This window comes from Oryctolagus cuniculus, chromosome 8 (assembly GCF_051225735.1).
Source record: "Oryctolagus cuniculus isolate XC-2025 breed Fujian yellow rabbit chromosome 8, ASM5122573v1, whole genome shotgun sequence".
Lineage (NCBI taxonomy): Eukaryota > Metazoa > Chordata > Mammalia > Lagomorpha > Leporidae > Oryctolagus > Oryctolagus cuniculus.
This window is the reverse complement of record NC_142874.1, coordinates 147,421,630-147,441,043: the sequence shown is the minus strand read 5'-3', so window position 1 is coordinate 147,441,043 and position 19,414 is coordinate 147,421,630.

The window sequence follows — 19,414 nt, the reverse complement described above, 5'->3', positions numbered from 1 at the left end:
GGACTTCAACCGGTGCCCTATGCAGGTGTTTCCGTTGGTGGCCTAAGCTGCTGCACCACAGTGCCAGCCCTCACCCTTTTTGATAACAAACTATTTTTTAAAAGATTTTATTTATTTATTTGAGAGGTAGAGTTATAGACAATGAGAGAGAGAGAGAGAGAGAGAGGTCTTCCATCTGCTGGTTCACTCTCCATATGGCATATGGCTGCAATGGCCGGAGCTGAGCTGATCCAAAGCCAGGAACCAGGAGCTTCTTCTGGGTCTCCCACGCAGGTGCAGGGGCCCAAGGACCTGGGCCATCTTCCACTGCTTTCCCAGGCCATCAGCAGGGAGCTGGATCAGAAGAGGAGCAGCTGGGTCTCGAACCGGTGCCCATATGGGATGCTGGCGCTGCAGGCGGAGGATTAACCTACTGCGCCACAGCACCGGTCCAGATACCAAACTATTTTACTCCCCTCCTCCCCCGCCTCTAACCCGGCCACCCAGGCTCTTCAGGTCAGCTGTGCAAATGCACATTTTGACACTTGAATGAGCAATCTTGATGCTTTAAAAACTTAAGCAAAACTTCCATGGGAAATCACCATGAAGCCTGGCTCTGAGCTCGCCTCCCAGGGGGCCCGTGGCCAGCTCCGTGGGCGCAGCTTTCAGACCCTTTCCCCAGCTTCGGCAGGTGCACGTGGGACTTGGCTCTCCCTTTCCAACCCCTGGCGGAAAACGCTGGCAATTTTTCTCAGTTAAGTATCTCGGGAGGACAATTCGCATCACTTAACCTTCATAAATGAATGAATCAGAGTCGGTTGGTGACTTGCCTCCCAGTTTCTTACACAGAACGCATTGCAGCTCTTAGAAGGTAAGGGAGATCCAGCTCATGAATGCTTCCAGTGTCTGAGACCCCAAAGCTCCCCGTCGCTGCCACCCTTCCCCTAGTGGGCTGGGTGTCACTCGCCAGCTTGCTCTCCAGGGAGTCCCCGGAACATCTCACGGCTGCCTCCCGCCCGGGACACTGGCCCTCACTGAACCTCCGGCCTGTCGCATCTAAGGGCAATGGCGTCTCGCGTTCTGTGCTTACCTGACCGAGTTTCCGACCGGCGTCAGGCCAGCTCTGCCCGCTCTGAGCAGGGCAGCAGAAGGACCACATCTGAGTCGGGCACTGGTTCAGCGGTTGCTTGTGTGAACCTGCCCAGGGCAAGCTGAACACAGAAGCAGGTTTTCCAGCTCCCTGTGGCTCCTCCACCAGGGAGAGCAGTGGCCCTGCTCACCAGGGAGAGAGTGAAGCCCTCATGGGGCCGAGTTTCATAAGCGGGGTGGATCGCTGGAGCGAAAGACCCTGGCATAACCGCGTGGCATTTCCTGTGTTAATTCCTGTGGCTACGGTAGGTAAGTCATTCTGGGGGTGCTTGATGGAGCTGGGCTTCCCACATGTCAGACGGTGGTGGCTGGAGCGCAGGAGGCGCTGCCTGTTAAGTTGTGCAAATGTGCGTTGACTTCCGTGTTCTTCCCGTGTGCTGTTTTCCGTGTTCTTCCCTGCATGTGTGGGTGCAGAGGGAGTGTCCCGTGCAGCGAGCTAGCCACACAGGGAGCACTCCGCCGCTCCTCTCAGCAGCTCAGCCCCATCACAGTGACAGCTCCGGGTTCACACTGCTTAGGAACAGGTGAAAAATTGAATGGTTGGAATATTTGGCACTTCCAAATTTAAGAGCAGGTTTTGTCTACTTCCGCAGACCTCCAGAGTAGCCTCAATTATCTTGGTAACCTCAGGTCAGTTTCAGACTTGGAAAGAACGAGATCCGAAGAACTGGGCTCCCGCCCTCATCTAGCGTGAACAGAGACTGATAGGATACAGGACTCCAGTGCCGAGGTTTAGTAATGCCCCCTCCCCGAGGCCCAAGTCTGGTGTCTGGACGCAGGGGGCCCACACGGCTCCCTCTGGGCCCTGGCTGCCGCGGAGACTGGACTATGCGCTGTGCTCAGGCCAACACAGCTCCTCAACTTAGTCTTGGCCCGAGCTTCCAGGCCCCTGTAGACCCTGTCCATCCTGTTGGCTGCATTGTGATCCACGGCGGCTTAATTTTGTTGTTGCCTGCTACAGGGCTCATTCCCACACTGACAAATACTTCCTTGTTGGGTGTGCGTGTGCGTGCGTGTGTGTGTGTGTGTGTGTGTGGACTGCCCTGACACCCCCTGTGTCCGTGAGGTTGGGAGGTCAGGTGGACAGCTCACAGACGCCAAGCGTTACCAAGCGTAGCACACTTGGCTGATGAACGGCGAAACACACCCACACTGTAGGCGGTGGGAACGGCCGTGGATGGGAGAAGGGCTCTGTCACACGCTGAGCTGTGCGTCCTTGAAAAGCCGGGGTCCAGCACTGACCTCAGGGATGATGGCCTTGCTTGTACTTTCACATCCCGACATTTGCCCTCTGCCCGACGCTTCCCAGCCAGCCGCGTCTCCCACGCACCCCAGGTGCCCGCCGTGGTCTGCAGTTCACTGTTCACTCGGCTCCGCCCGCAGGTAGGGCTTTCTGCTCGTCCCACAGCCTTGGACAGATGCAATTACTTACTTATCTGCATTAAGACGTTTATCGACCTTGAACTTGCAGAGCCTTTGGAGGTGAGACTGAAGCAGATATGTGGGACACTGAGCCAGTACACCCACGCGAGGTTCAAGCTGCTGTCCCTGCAGAGAGACTCGCTGGGCACGAGAGGGAACGGGGGCCACACCCCGGCCAGGGCGTGTGCGTTCTCTCCGCCTTCTCCACACCACGGTGCCTGCTTCTCCGGGATCCACCGGCCTGCCCCGGGCCTGTGCACTTGCCGAGTTCTGGCGGCTGTCCTGTCCTCCCCGTGTGCTCGCCCAGCTCACTGCTCGGCAGGAGCGCCGTGCGCCCTAGAGAGGCGCTCCTCCTGCTGGCTGGGGAGCACCCGGAGCTGTGAGGCAACACGGCACTCCGCCTCTCCCGATCCTCTGCCCGCCCCGCTGCCCGCAGGCCAGCAACACAGCCCTCCGCCACTGCCCTCCGCCGCTGCCCGCCCCACTGCCCGCCAGCCGGCAACACTGCCCTCTGCCGCTGCCCGCCCCACTGCCTGCCCCACTGCCCGCTGGCAGGCAACACCGCACTCCACTGCTGCCCTCTGCCGCTGCCTGCCCCGCTGCCCGCCGGCTGGCAACACTGCCCTCCGCCGCTGCCCGCCCCGCTGCCCGCCCCACTGCCCGCCGGCCTCCACTGCTGCCCGCCCCACTGCCCCCCGGCCGGCGTCCGCACGCGCTGTGCTGGTCCTGACCCGGTGGGGCCAGCACCGCCCTGCCCTGCCCCGCTGAGCCCAAACGCTGAGCACAGAGGATGGAAGTGGGTCTGAAGTGACAGTTGGGCGGCGGGCTGATCCTGTTAGGGTACAGGTTGTTCAGGGTGAGTCGGACTTAGCCTTTCTCGAGTTTTAGGAGACTCGTTTCTAAATTAACACGGAGGAGTGCGCTAAACAACTCTGCGGTCCTTTCCTACTTTCTTCTCATTTTGCGCAGCAAAACTTAATATTTGAAGAAGCTCGCACTGAAATCTTCCCACAAAGGAAAGCAGGAAAACCCAGTCCAATCCCAGTCTCCCCGCACCACACCGCGTTCTGCACGTCAGTGTCTGCCGAGAAACCTGTTCCTCCTTTGGTTCTCTCCTCCATCCCGAGAGTCCCGAGAGTGCGTTCTGAGACCCAGCGTCTCTGCCCCTCGCAGTGGGTTCTGTTGGAGGTGCGGGCGCTGACCTGGGCGTCTCTGTTCATTTGCTGTCAGGTCTATCCTGGCTCCAACACTCAGTAGTAGCAGCAAGGATGGTGGGAACCGGGGAGGCACTGCTCGGGGGCCGTCTAGGTCCACGTGCACCAGCAATCTCCTGTTCACAGCCGCTGTCCTGCCAGCCCCGGGGAGCCTTCCTCTGGAGCGTGTCCCTGTGACCCTGTCACCCCCTAGACCCAAACATGGCCTCCAGTGGGCCGACATGTTCCCCAGCCGTCAGCAGAACGGAGGGTGCTGGTGGGAGACTTGACGATAACTCACGACGTTGAACTTGGAGGGAAATGGGGAGGCAATCTTACTAAACGTTCTCTGTTTGATGTCTGCTCGGGAATGCACACTCAAAGACGAGGTTCTAGGATGCAGTGTCGTAGAAGGTGGCGGCAAGGTGGAGTGCACAGGACTGCGGTGAGGACGCCGGTCTCGGGGCCTTGGGAAGGCGCCGCATCCCTGGATGAGTCGCTTCTCCCAGGAGACGGAAACCTAAAGACCTCACTTTCCTTGACGACTCTGCTTTCTCCAGGGCACGGCGTGTTTGGAACGGCAAGCAGTTTCACTGAGACCCAGGTACAGCAAGAGCAGAGACCATGACCAGGGCGACCATGCAGCGAAGCCTGCACCTGCCGCGGGAAGAGACGTCCACAGCAGACAAGGAACGGAACTGTGAGCGGAAATGTTAGAAAGCCTTCAACTTGCCAAGGGCAATGTCCCTGGGCTGCCCTGTGTCCAGCAGGAGTCTTCAGGGGAGACGTGGTGTTCTCCTGTCAACGGCCAGTGCCCACCTGCTCCCAGCCAGAGCCCTGCCTGCCTCGGCACAGGCACCATCGCCTCACACCCAGAGCTCTGCACCCAACACGCTCCTTCCTGACCTTGACCCCGGGACTTCCGTCTTCAGCGTAGCTCAGCGCAGGCTGCTCCATCAAAGCACGCCGGAGCAGGAGGTCACCTCTCACAGCGCTCGGGGCTGCAAGACCGAGCCGCAGGCACTGGTGAGTTGTCTCAGTGAGGACTCACTTCCTGGGCTGCAGATGGCCCCTCCACATGGAGGACAGGACGAGGAAGGGCGGCGGTCACTGCCCCACCCTGGGAGGGCACCACGCCCATCCCCTGTCACAGGCCCCTCCTCCAAATCCCGTCAAGGGCTGAGGCTGCCAACAAGCAGGTTCTGGGGGGACAGCAGGTGGCGTGGCTCCCGCCCCAGGGCCCTGGTCAGTCCTCGTGGTGCAGCCCAGCGGCTCTCCACTCTCCCACACACCGCGGCCAGGGCTGCACCACTCACACTGGCTGCACCGCTGCAGGCCTTCATGGACACGTTGCTCTCTCAGATGTGAACTAAGGATTTTCCTTCCTGAGGAGAGAGTAAAGCACCCTTGAGTTAAGTAACCCGGGTAGCGTGATTAAGCAAATCTCTGGGTATGAAGTGTTCTCTGCTGCAGGGGACCGATGCGTGGACTTGCGTATCCCTGTGCATCTCTGGAGCCCCCCATGTGTCCCCCCGTGAGGAGGGTGCTCCAAGGAGCCGGGCCAGCAGCTGGGCTGCACACTCAGCCTCACTCAGTGCCTGGGGACATCGCTACCGCTGCGTCTCACAGCTCCCCTGGCATGTGCCAACCACGGGAGGAATCCAACCACCACGCAAGCCTGGAGCTCCCTGATGGAGACATGTGGCCTCTCCACGCCATCCCCACAGGCCCTGGACATTGAACCCTGGCCTTCCCTCTGCCTGTGAGGTCAGGGGAGCGCAGGTCAGGAGCCCTCCCCATGAATGCCCGCAGCATGGGCAGCAGTTAAAGGGATAGGACCACTCCGGTTCTGAAGGGGGAGCTGCAGTTCCGGGTGGATTTCCCACGAGTAGTTGTTACGGCATAAAATAGCTAAGTATGTCTTTAATATAAGTTTCCCACCAAAGAAAATTCAGTTATTGTGGGGCCTATAGATGAAGGTTACCCTCGAGGTGAAAAAAATGCGTAGTCATGTTATCCTTAGAAAATCCTTTCACACACCACAGAAAGTGTGATGTTCATGATTTTTTTTTTTTTTTTGACAGGCAGAGTTAGACAGTGAGAGAGAGAGACAGAGAGAAAGGTCTTCCACCCCCAAGTGGCTGCTATGGCAGACCCACTGCATTGATCCAAAACCAGGAGCCAGGTGCTTCCTCCTGGTCTCCCATGCTGGCGCAGGGCCCAAGGACCTGGGCCATCCTCCACTGCACTCCTGGGCCACAGCAGTGAGCTGGACTGGAAGAGGAGCAACTGGGACAGAATCCGGTGCCCCAGCCGGGACTAGAACCCGTGGTGCCAGGGCCGCAGGTGGAGGATTAGCCAAGTGAGCTGCGGCACTGGCTGATATTTATGATTTTGAAAGGGAGTCATACAGTTATGTAACAGACCCGGTTAAACACAGTACGTAACTTCATAAAGGGGCCGATCTTGTGGTGGGCTATCCGTGGATGTCATGCACGCCTTTGCCAAGGCGTCCTGCAGACTGTGCCTTGTTTGGGTTTCCTGTCTGTGGCCATGGCCTTTAACGCCCAGGGAAGACCGGATGTAATTCTCAAATCTTCGGAACCGAACGTCGCCCCCATAGGAGCCTCCTGGGGGCGCCCGCTCAGGCTGCACCGTGCTCCAGCATGTGGCTGGCAGCATCCACAGCAGGTACAGGGTGACTGGGACTCCACAGAGACCAAACTGGCTAGAGCATAAAGGGCCGGCAGAGCCGCTTCCCCAACGGCAGACGGAGAGCAAGCTTCCCAGGGTCCCCGTGGAGGCTCAGGTGAGTGACAGTGTGGAAGTGGGCATTGACCACTATAGTGCAGACCCCTGCGCTGAGCCCGGCGCCCCTCACACAGCCTTGTCGTGCAGCACGCAGCGACAGTAGAGCGTGCATTTGGTGCCGCGCTCGGGGTGGTGGTTCAACTCCCGGGGCTCGTTCCGTCGCCTGCGCCAAGGCTTCCTTGAACAGAGAACCACAGCACAAGACAACCCTGCGATGCCAGTCCACACAACAGCCGCTGTTTCTCTTTATTTCACTTGATTAATTCTGCAACTTGTGTACGCTCGAATTTAAACTTTAATATTTTTATGAGAACTCCCTCTTTCCGCCAACATGAATTTTAAGAGTTCAGCGATGGAGCTGGGTAAAGGAGTAGAAATGCAAGTCTTGGCCATTTTCGAAGCAGAAGTGGACTTGAGCTAAATAGCATGAGCTATTTAGGAGGTGGTTAATCAAACCACATTCTGCCTGCCACGGATATTCTTTGAATCCTCTAAGAACCAGATATGTTCTTACACACATACCAGATGTGGCACACACACACACACACATGCACACACGTGCCCTGACACTTCATATTCCTCCCCCAGCTACAGAGGCTGGGTCCAGTGTGCCCCTTGTGCCTAGATGGACGCCAGCAAGCTGTGCGGCTCCGGAAAGGCGATGATGGGTACTGTCTGAAATCGCTTTCTTTGTGGATATAACGTCAGTACAGATTCTTGCCCTTTAAGATACGCCTTTTGATTTATAACCTTGATGATACTGTCATGCGTTTCAAATTCTTAATTATAAATCAATATTCTGTAACATATTTAAGGTATGAGATGTCATATTGGAAAGTCGGTCCTCCTCATCTGTTTTTAATAGATGCTTGCATTATTTTATGTGTCACTCACTGAGGATCTTGCAGGCTGCCACACCAGCCCGTCAACTCCACTCCTTTCCTAGGATAGCTTCTTATCCAGTTGCATAAATTTAGTCTCATAGATGAGTTGAACTGTATGTTTTATTTAAGATCTATTGAACTATAATGGCTTCAGAAAAACTATGCTTCAGAAAACAGACCTTCATTTTTACTTAAAAGGCAGTTCAGCCCTAGAAGTTTAAAATATTTATGCATTGGTGTTAAGTTTGTAGAATATACCATGACTATCTTATCTGAGAAAAGAAATCTTCTGAAGCGATGAAAGAGCGTTTCATATCCTTTAAAAAATTAATGGACCTTCTTTTCTGAGCAGTTTAAGTTTACAGAAAAATAAAAGTATAAAAACTCCACGTGCCTCTGTCTCCACCCCAATTTCCTCTTTATTTAAATCCCGAGTCAGTGGTGTATGTGTTATAATTGATGAGTCGGTAAGGAACGTCCTGTTACTACAGTCCACAGCGGACATGGGCGTCCTCTCGTGGTGCTGCCCCGTCGTGGGTGTGGACGTGGCAGCCACGGCAGTGCCCTCGGGTCGGTCTGCTGCCCTCTGGTCAGCCGCTCACTCCCCGCCGTGGGTGTGGACGATGCAGACTGACGTGTGGCAGCCACGGCAGTGCCCTCGGGTCGGTCTGCTGCCCTCTGGTCAGCCGCTCTCTCCCCGCCGTGGGTGTGGACGATGCAGACTGACGTGTGGCAACCACGGCAGTGCCCTCGGGTCGGTCTGCTGCCCTCTGGTCAGCGGCTCACTCCCCGCCCCACACACTCCTGCTGGCACGGATTCTTTTGCATCTCCAGTGTTTTGTCTTTTCCAGATGTCAGAGCAGGACGCACCGATCACGTGGCCTTTCAGGCCAACTGATTTCACTTAGTGATGTGTATTCAAGTTCCCTCTGTTTTTAATGAGTTGATAGCGCCTTCCTTTTTATAGCTAAATCTATTCTATGTCCACTGTTTGATTTTCCGTTCACCCACTGAAGGGTATCTTTGTTGCTTCCAACTTTAAGCATCCATTTGCATTTGTTGTGACAAAATACATTTTCAGCTTGTCCAGTTAAATCCTAGGATCCTGATCACTGGGTCGTCTGGCCTGAATAAGTTTAGTTATGCAGGAACTTGCCTACAGATCTTCCGAAGCACCTGCCCCTTACAGAGGTGGACGAGGGCTCCTGGTGCCTGCATTCATGTCAGCACCTGTGTGCTCCGTGCTTTGGGCTTGAGCCATCCTACAGGCACACCGTGCAGCTTGCTGTCTTCACCTGAGATTCCCTAGTGGTGTATCCATCGCTTTAATCTGCCTCCTGCCCGTATATCTTCTTGGTGAGGTATCCGAGACTTCTGTCTATTTTTAAATTAGGTTGTCCACTTTCTTGTTGAGTTTTAAGATCTCTTTATCCATCTTGAATGTCAGTCCATTTTTTTAAAAGATTTTATTTATTTATTTGAGAGGTAGAATAACAGACAGTGAGAGACAGAGAGAGAAAGGTCTTCCTTCCATTGGTTCACTCCCCAGATGGTCGCAACGGCTGGAGATGCGCTGATCCGAAGCCAGGAGCCAGGTGCTTCTTCCAGGTCGCCCACGCATGGTAGGGGCCCAAGGGTATGGGCCATCTTCCACTGTTTTCCAAAGCCACAGCAGGGAGCTGGATGGGAAGTGGAGCAACCGGGACTAGAACTGGTGCCCACGTGGGATGCCGACCCTACAAGCAGAGAATTAACCTGCTGTGCCATGGCGCCAGCCCCGAATGTCAGTCCTTTATCAAGTTTGTCTTTTGCAACTATTTGCTCCTGGGTTTTAGCTTATCGTCTCATTCTGTGACAGCAATATTTTATTTTCCTGGAAAATGTGGCCCTTATAAATCTTACACACTGGGGCTGTTAGGGCCCAGACAAACTGCGTGCGGATCGTTTGACCAACAGCAGCATGGCTCTCCTAGGAACCGGCTGTCCCGTGCCTTACTGTCATCTCCTTCCTTGGTAGGCGGCCCAGGGAGGTGCGAGACTCATGGCTGCACAGCTAATAAAGCCACCGTCATGCTGTTCGGACGCGGCTGTCGGCGCTGATGTGTATTTAAAGCCTGTCTGCCACACACACACGGTGCTGCTAACCAGGAGAGGTTGCCTTCCTGAGGGTGTGACTACTCTTACTTCTGGCGGGCAGCAGGCCGTCCAGCCGTGTGAATGGTCGCCACACCTGGGCCCCCGCAGCAGGCTGGGCAACCACGTTCCGTCTGCTGTAGCCGCACAGATGGGCTCTCATCAACCAGGCCCAGTGCACGGGGCGGTGGCAGGTCGGGCTGGCTGAGTGACAGGGGCCACTGGGGGCGGGGCACTGCCTGTGACTCGGGGGTCCTGGGTGGTCTCTGTGGAACTGAGCTGCTCCAGCTGCAGCTGAATGACCTGGAGGGTCTGGGGGGATGCTAATGCGGGGTCCCCCTCCCCCACTGCGGATGCTGCACATCTGGATGGGTTCCCCTGAGATCTTGAAGAAGCGTGGCCGGTGCCTCGTTCTAGAACAGTCTGGAGCCACGAGCCATGGCCGGCTCTCCGCTTGCTTACCCAGGAGAGACTGCGCTTGTTCCAGACGCCAACACACCCACAGGCAATCATCTTCCAGCTAGAAATCAAGAGCAGCAACCGAGCACTGAGCCGAGCCATGGAACTGTCTAGAAACTCTCAAGTGTGGCTTCCCGCAGTGGGTCCAGCTCCTTCGCGCCCTCACACGTCCGCGGGGAGCCGTCTGGTTTACCACCCTCCCACGCAGGTGAGCCCTGGTAGTCATGTATAGAATCCAGGGAGACGGACGGGCGACGCACATCGCTGATCCAAGGCTGGTCTTCCTGCAAGGCTTGAGCAGTTAGCTCAGTGAGCGGGGCTCTGCCCCCGCACCTGCAGCTCCAGGCCGCCCAGAGGCACGCGCTGTGTGTCTGTTGTCAGCCTCTGCAGGGCCGATGAATCTCCCCTTCCGTTTGAACAGGCAGTGGAATCCCAGCTTTCTGGCTGTCATTTCCACAGTAGAGAAACGACACGGAGGGGTATCTGCGTTTGCTAACGTGGAAATGTGCGCCTGCCCTTTGTCACTGTGTGCTGCACGTGCGTTTATCCCCTTTGGATTCTCTGTTCTCCTTTCTTCCCCTCCTCTCCACCTCTGCATTTTCAGATCCTGCACTTATCTCTCCTCTCTGCAGCCAGTGAGCAAGTGCCTTCCTCCCGTCGCTGGGGCCTTGCGTCCGATGCCGGCGTCCGCCTGCCCTGAACACAGAGTGCTTTGGATAGGATGGCTGGAGCCACCGGATCTTCCACAGATCCATTTACTCGATGCCCCAGAGTGGGAATTATCTCCGGCACACAGCTGTGGGGGCTTGGTAGCTTGCTGAGTTCAGCCTGACGCACACATGCTTTGTCAACAGGTGCAGAAGTCAGACTTGCACTAAAGTGATTTCCAGGGCAGTAGAGCGTCGGGGGGCTCGGGGGAGGGCTCCGTGTGTGTCCAGCTGGGACGGACTCGGAGCTAGCGGCTCGGGGGAGGGCTCCGTGTGTGTCCGGCTGGGACAGACTCAGAGCTAGCGGCTCGGGGGAGGGCTCCGTGTGTGTCCAGCTGGGACGGACTCAGAGCTAGCAGAAGCAGCGTGCACGTTGGGGGAGCTGTGAGCCAGCCCGGACTAGGAGGCTCTGCCTGTGCGTTCCGTTTGCTGACCCAGCGAGACCCAGGGCTGAGTTTCTGGGGCAGTTGGGGGGCTTCTGCACGGAGAAGTTCTGGGCAGCATTGCCCTTCTACCCCCACGTCCACCTCCTTTCCCAAGGTGGACTGAAACTCACCGTGGCCACCTTCCCGGTGAGGCGGGTCTGTGCTGAGGCCGAGCGATGGCGATGGCATCCTAACAAACGTGTGATCCAGACGGGAGGCACAGATGGAGACCCCGGCTGATTCCGGTCAACCTGGATGCCACGTGTGACCCGCTTCTGCATTGTGGGCTCCTTGTGTGTGAAGATGTGAGTCCGTTCGCGGAGATGATCCCGATGTGGGCGTGACGACACTTGGTGTCGATCCCGAGTGGATTCTCAGCAGCCTCTGATGAAGCGCACGCACCACGCCAAGGCCCGGAGTCCGCGGCCCGGAGTCCGCGTGGCTACTGAGGCACGCGCATCTTGGTCCCCGTCAGGTGCGTCCTCGGCAGATCTGCACGCGGGGATGGCTCGCTCCACGAGGGTCAGTGTCAGCCGCTCCCAGGAGGAGCCGAGAACCTGAGCCTAGCACATTGATGTCTTGAGCATGGCTGAACCACGCTAGGGGTCTGTGCACTGTGTGTGCACCTGCATACTCACACACAGCAGGCATGCACACACGTACATGTTACACACACAGTCACTTCCACACTAACGTCCTCATACACTGCAACACTACACAACACACACTACACTTCCCGTGAGCACATGTGTGTAAACACACTATGTGCGTTCTACATACAGACTCATACACACAGCACACGTGCACACACTACACACATTGTGCACACGCACATGTTATATAAACACACTGACATGCACTGCGCCCACGTACTTTACAACCATGAATACACAAGCTCACAGTATGCACACATACATCACACATGCACATGTGAACACATAGTAAACACACATGCCACACATGCAAATGTGAACACATACTAAACACACACCACACATGCACATGTGAACACATACCAAACACACACACCACGCGTGCACATGTGAACACATACTAAACACACACCACACATGCACATGTGAACACGTGCTAAACACACATGCCACACATACACATGTGAACACATACTAAACACACACCACACATGCACATGTGAACACATACTAAACACACACGCCACACATGCACATGTGAACACCTACTAAACACACACCACACATGCACATACTCAGATATTCACATGTGTGCACATGGATCTGGTAACTAAACACACACCTCACACATGAACACATGCGACATGCACTTCCACACACGGGCTTGCAGGCCCACAGGTAGTTTCACACCCACAGACACAGAGGCAGATGCACTGAAGGGAATGGATTATTGGACTGGACTTCGTGGTCCTTGGTGGAGGCCACACTGGCTGCTGTGGTGTTGGGGAGCAGAGTGGACAGAGTTTTATTCTTGGCTTGTCTGGGGCGTGCAGAGAGGCTGGGAAATGACAATCTGCGTACACAGGGGACATCATCAGTGGCTGCAAAACCTGGGTCCTCTGTGGTGTGAAGACCTTCTGGTCACTGCCCAGCCCGTCACTCCATCCCTCCCCGTGTGACACAAATAATAGCTACATGGTTTTAAAATATTTATTATCCATTTGAAAGTCAGAATTACACACAGAGGAAGAGACACAGAGAGAGAGAGACAGTGATCTTCCATCCCTGGCTCACTCCCCAAATGGCCGCAGTGACTGGGACTGGGCCAGGCTGAAGCCAGGAGTCAGGAGCTTCTTCTGGGTCTCCCACGTGGGTGCAGGGGCCCAAGGACTTGGGCCATCTTCTACTGCTTTCCCAGGCCATAGCAGAGAGCTGGGTTCGAAGAGGAGCAGCTGGGACTAGAACCAGTGCCCATATGGGATGCCGGCACCACAGGCAATGGCTTTACCCACCATACCACAGCACCAGCCTCTGTGGATGAATTTTGATAGAAGATTAAGAACAAGGTTGATCAAACATTGGCCATCAAAAGGTGGCGTCGGGCAGGGTGAACATGAGAAGCAGCGGGACTGGTGTTTGTCTGTGTTAGAATTCTAGATCTGAAAGGAGGAATACATGCATGTATGTGAACTGTGACATGCAGACATGCAGACACACACGTGCAGGGAACGTGATGAGCCCTCGCCTCCACCTGGAGGTGGGCCTGTGACCCTGGACTTGGTCATAAGGGCGGAGCCTCGTCAAAGAGGCTGGTGCTGTGGTAACAGAAGCTGTGGGGAAGTCGTGGCACCTGTGAGGACACGGCCAGGAGGCGGCGTCCGTGCAGCAGGGAGTCCGAGTGCACCAGGCTCCCCGTCTATGGGGTCTGTGGACCTGCAGCCTCCACACCATGAAAATGCACTCCTGCTGGCCATGAGCGGCCCAGTGCATTCCCTTGTGCTCCTGGGGTTCGGCTTTTTCTGATTTTAGGTGGTAATGAGAGATGGAGGCCTTTGTGGAAAGAATGCACCATTATACACAGATGAATTAAAACCAAAAATCACAAAACTGAACCATGTGCGTGGAGGGTGGAAGCATTTCTGAAGCTGTCTGCTGTGTGCGGGAGACTAGGCTGGAGCTGCCATCCTAAAAGGAAACAGAACTAACTCAGACTGCATAATGCAGCGCCTGTGACAGCCACCTCACCACCGGTTATCCATCTCGAGTAAAATCCCACCCGAGTTCTTCAAGGCGGGGTGCGTGTAGCATGTGGGCGCGGCATGACTACATGTAATGGAGAATCAAGGGTCCAGTGCTCCTCCATCTCTAGCAAAGAGATTTTAAAATGTGGTGCATCCTTGGGGCCGGTGCTATGGCGTAGCAGGTAAAGCCACCATCTGCAGTGCTGGCATCCCATATGGGCGCTGGTTCGAGACCTGGCTGCTCCACTTCTGATCCACCTCCCTGCTAACGGCCTGGGAAAGCAGTAGAAGATGGCCCAAGTGCTTGGGCCCCTGCAGCCATGTGGGAGACCTGGAAGAAGCTCCTGGCTCCTGGCTTTGGATCAGCCCAGCTCTGGCCATTGTGGCCATTTGGGGAGTGAACCAGCGCATGGAAGCCCTCTCTCTCTCTCTCTCTCTCTCTCTCTCTCTCTCTGCTTCTGCCTCTGTGTAACTCTGTCTTTCAAATAAATAAATAAATAAATAAATGTTTTTTAAAAATGTGGTGGATTCATACCACGTGATGCTAAGCCCCAGGAGGCGCCCTGGACTAGAGGAACACCCAGAAGTCAGCCCAGATCCGGGGCTCACGGTGCCGAGTGAAAGCCCGGTGCCCACGTGAGTTACAGCAACATTCTCTGTGTCACTTTAGGACATGGCCCAGTGCCACACACCCAGAGCAGCAACAGCAAGGCCCTCCTCCCCAGAGAAGCCGGCCACCACCAGGGACCCCAGTGGGCAGGGCCGGCCCCGCTGGACTTGATGGTGAGATGCCTGTGGCCTCAGACGTCTGTCTCGCACGCCTAGGTTACTGCCAGAAGCCTCAGAGGCCGGTCAGGCCGAACCTGTTCCCAGGGCAAATGCCGGGCACGGAGCTGCAGTCTGGGAGAAACGCCTACCTTAGAACTGCGGGGGAACTGACTGTCTCACCACTGTTCAGAACACTAGCGTCATTTCAGGTGGGGCTGGCTCCCTTGGGAATCCAGAGGCCATTGAAGTGCGTTTCAGAATACGGATAGGCTAATCAGCCTCAGCAGTTATTTTAACCCTTGATGACTACTCTGCCTGCTTGTAGGTGGCATACGGACTAAGTGTAGAAGTTACTGGAAGGCATACTCTTTCTTAGCAACACCTGGCGAGGTCTCTGTGCTGGCCCCGGAGGGGAGGTGCGTCTCAGAAGGCTCCCTTGCCTGACCCCGATCACGTCCACGCCTAGGCTAGCTGACATTTGGTGGACTGTTGCCCAGTGGGTCACCGCATCGGTCAACCTTGTCATTGATGGGGCTTTTTCCTCTTAACAACATAGTGGCAGGCAGAGGGACAGACGTTGTAGCGTCTCCTGTGCTGTCGCTTGTTCCTGGTTCCTGAAAGTTTTGTGTCTGCTGTGCAGTTTTTTTTTTTGTTGTTGTTGTTGTTGTGTTTTTTTTTTTTTTTTTTTTTTTTTTTTTTTTTTTTTTTTGACAGGCAGAGCGGACAGTGAGAGAGAGAGAGACAGAGAGAAAGGTCTTCCTTTGCCGTTGGTTCACCCTCCAATGGCCACCGTGGCCGGTGCACTGCGCTGATCCGAAGCCAGGAGCCAGGTACTTATCCTGGTCTCCCATGGGGTGCAGGGCCCAGGCACTTGGGCCATCCTCCACTGCACTCCCTGGCCACAGCAGAGAGCTGGCCTGGAAGAGGGACAACCGGGACAGAATCTGGCGCCCCGACTGGGACTAGAACCCAGTGTGCCGGCGCCACAAGGCAGAGGATTAGTCTAGTGAGCCGTGGTGCCGGCCATGCTGTGCAGTTTTTGACCTCCGCAGTCCTCACTGCCCTGGAGCTGTGCAGACAGCACCGACTCAGCCGGGTGTTTCCTGGGATGGGCAATGAGTGCTCAGAGCCTGAACACATAACCAGGGCTCCAAGAAGTTTGGGGAAATTGAATAAAAAAAAAAGAAAATTTTTGCATAAAATTTTTGAAATTCATGCAGTTTTTTCATAAGAAACTGTGGTTTCCTTGACCTCTTAAGAACCCTTGCATGCATGGATTTCACGATTTTACTGCATCAAAACAAACACACGTTTCCCTTCGAGGTTTTGGAACCTTTAGAGGTGTGCTTGTATGTAACACTGTATCATGTTCATCTTCCCGATCTGTGTGCCAGGATGGTATCAGTCGCATCTAAAGCAAGAATTGAAAGAGAAAGACCTGTTTCTTTAAGGAGGCAATGACCCCGACCTGAATGAGGACGCATCGCAGAGGCGGAGTCGAAAGCTGGGGGAGCTGGTCCTGCTCGCTGCTGGGTTGGCACAGGTGCCAGCTGTGCCAGGTCACGGCAGTGCCGAGGAAGTGTGGCCGGCATGGCGCTGCGCCCCCGTCGCCTTCGTCATGTTGATGACCCCTCCTCCTGTGAAAAAGCAGATTCCCTAAACCCAGCATGCGTGTCTCTGCATTGGCTTTGGCTGGAAGCAACGGCTTTAAAACTAACTGCGCAGAGAAAATGGAGTGAGCACACCTGCGCCTTCAGGACAGCAGCTTCACCACGAGGGTTTTCTGTTTATAAGATTTTATTTATTTATTTGAGAGGTAGAGTTACAGACAGAGAGACAGAAAGAAAGGTCCTCCATCCATTGATTCATTCCCCGAATGACTGCAATGGCCAGAACTGGGCCAATCCAAAGCCAGCAGCCAGGAGCTCCCTCTGGGTCTCCCAGGCAGGTGCAGGTGCCCGAGGACTTGGACCACCTTCTGCTGCTTTCCCAGGCCATAAGCAGGAGCTGGATGGGAAGTGAAGCAGCACCCATAGGGGATGCCGGAGCCGTAGGCAGAGGCTTAGCTCACTGCGCCACAGCGCCGGCCCCACCGCGAGTTTTAGTTGTTGTGCTGAGACCCTCTCAGGGAGGTCAGAGATACCTGGTCCAGGGGTTCCTGTTTGACCTTGGGGAAGCCAGAGCTGAGGTCCATCCCAGGCCACTGCAACTCATTCCCTCACAGCAGGAGGCCATTATTATGCTCCCCCTCTGAGTGCAATTAGAAAAGTTTATTTCCCAATGAAATGCCTCTCAAATATTGTATAACAGACAACTTAAACATTCTTTTGTCTCAAGACTGTTTTTAAAAGTTTGCGCTTGGGACCAAACAAAAGAAGAGTTTTCGAATGAAACCTAAATATTAAGTCTTTGGTGCATTTCCCAGCTTTCCAGGGAGGGAGATCTGGGAATTGGAACAATGCTGTGCTTGGATTCTGTTTGCAGCGTTCAGTTCAGAAGAATGAGATGGGGAATTCCTTTGCTTTTGCTAGAAAAGTCTGGACGCTCCCCCAGGCGGTTAACTCCCTCTTTTCACAAAACAGCTGTCTTAGTTCTGCTTTATTCCCCGTTTTCTATGAAGTGCTGGAAGCTGCCGCTGTTCTAATCTGCTCTGAGGCTCAGATACCCTCTGAGGCTCGGGAAATGCTACTGAACATTTGTTAGAGCAAACACAAAGCTCCGCAGAAAACAGCGCGTTTGCATTTTAAATAAGCACCACTCACAGCATAACTAGAGCAGTAGCCATGGGGCGCTAAGAGTCTTCCTCAGGTGAGGACTCCCAACTTCTCAGAGCAGTTCTGTTACGATTTTTAGATTGAAAACCACGTTTATTGAATTAAATACCGCAGGAGGACACTGTTTGGGGGGGAAAAGATCCTTTACTCAAGTATATATTCAAGCAAAATGCTAAGTGGGCAACTGGATGTAGGGCTCTGGGATTAAAACGGAAGCGAGAAGAAGACATTTGGAAGAAAGGGTTTGAAAGTTTGGAAGTTGGAGGAGGACAGGCTGGCGGTCTCTCTCTGGGAGTCGCTGGCTCATGGATTGTATCAAGGCCATGTTCTGGTCCAGCTGCTGGAGGAGCCGTGCACAACAGAAACAGAGGACAGGATGCATAAATGATAAACTGACTGATTGATTTTCCTTATCAAATTTGACACTTATTGTGGCAAAAGAAAATCTAAGGAAAATAAAAGCCCCAGGGGGCTGGTGCTGGGGCACAGGTGGTAAAGTCACCACCTGCAGTGCCGGCAGCCCATAGGGAGGCCAGTTCAAGTTCTGCTGCTCCACTTCCAATCTAGCCCCCGCTAATGCGTCTGGGAAAGCAGTGGAAGATGACCCACATCCTTGGGCCCCTGCACCCATGTAGGAGACCCTGATGAAGCTCCTGGCTCCTGGCTTCAGCCTAGCCCAGCCTTGGCCGATGTGATCATTTGGGGAGTGAACCAACAGATGGAAACTTTTCTTGCTCTCTCTCTCTCTAATTCTGCCTTTCAAATACATAAAATATATCTAAGAAAATAAAAAACAATAGAAATCCCAGATTGGATTAGAGATTTGCAATGTCTGTAGCTAAATCTGTGTCTTTCTGTATCTATCATCCATCTATCTATCTGGAGAGCTTTGTAAATAATACAGCACTGGATTGATAATTACAGCCGAGAGTGTGTATTCTGAGGCTCCGAGTGTCTCGTGAGATCTCAGCAGCAAAGCAGGGTCGGAGCTGACCCCAGGACTGGACCCAGCCGCACGCTTTCCAAGGAGAAGTGTCCTCCCAGGCAGAATCTGCAGTCTGCTTCCCAGGGACAAACCTCTGCCAGCCGCCCCGCTGCGCCGCCCAGGCAGCCCTCGGAAGCCAGCGGCCGTGGCGCAGCTCACTTTCCGCCCCCAGGCTTTCAGCTCCTCCGGGCGGAACGTGGGCCTTGGCTAAAGGCTCAGTCCCGCGTGGTGCCACTGCTCCAGAGTGCCAGTGCTGGTGAGTGTGTGCCCCAGTCCCGGAAGGCAAGGGAATGAATGGGTCACGAGCGGTTTGGGTCCTCCTCCGTCTGCTTGAACTTATTTTTCCAGTGTGTGAATTCGTCCTGCTTCAGTCCTCGCGGGCGCCACACTGGCCAGTGCTGGGGCTACCTCTGAGGCTCCTGCCACCTGCGGGGCGCTGGTCCAAGAAAGGGTTTCAGCCTCACCTCTCCAGCCGGGCCTCCCTGGTCTGGAGGGGGCAGGACTCTGAAACTATCGCGGACCGAGACAGGAGGCCTCTTCTACCCGCCCCCTCCCAACTGCTCACAGACGCGACCCCGGGAATGGGACTCTAAGGTCCAGTTGGAGTGCGCCAAGACGCCGGCATGGAGCTGGTCAGGGTCGCTGGAGGTGAGCGCGGCAGAGCCCGCCTGGCAGCCTTAGCGGGCGCGGCGAGCTGTGGCTCCCGTTAACCCCGGCTGAGGTCAGTCACGGCAAGGCACGCAGCTGTCTGCAAAGTTCTGCGCGGATTCTTCCGTCCAGCCTCTTTCTCCCCCGCACCGTGGAATCTGGATCACCTTTCGTCATCCTCTCTTACGTTCTCATAACTACCCAACAGCCGCTTTTGGCCGCTAAGCCTTGCTCCACGGAGCAAGTCAGCAGCGCCGGGTACCCTCTCCCAGCCGGGCTGCTCTGATGAGCAGTGTGGCCTGCAGACGCGCCACCGACGGGCCTCTTTCATGGGGGGAGACCCGGACTGAGCAGAGAGGGTCTCTTACTTATGGTGAAAGACTCCCCTCTCCTTCCCGCCGGT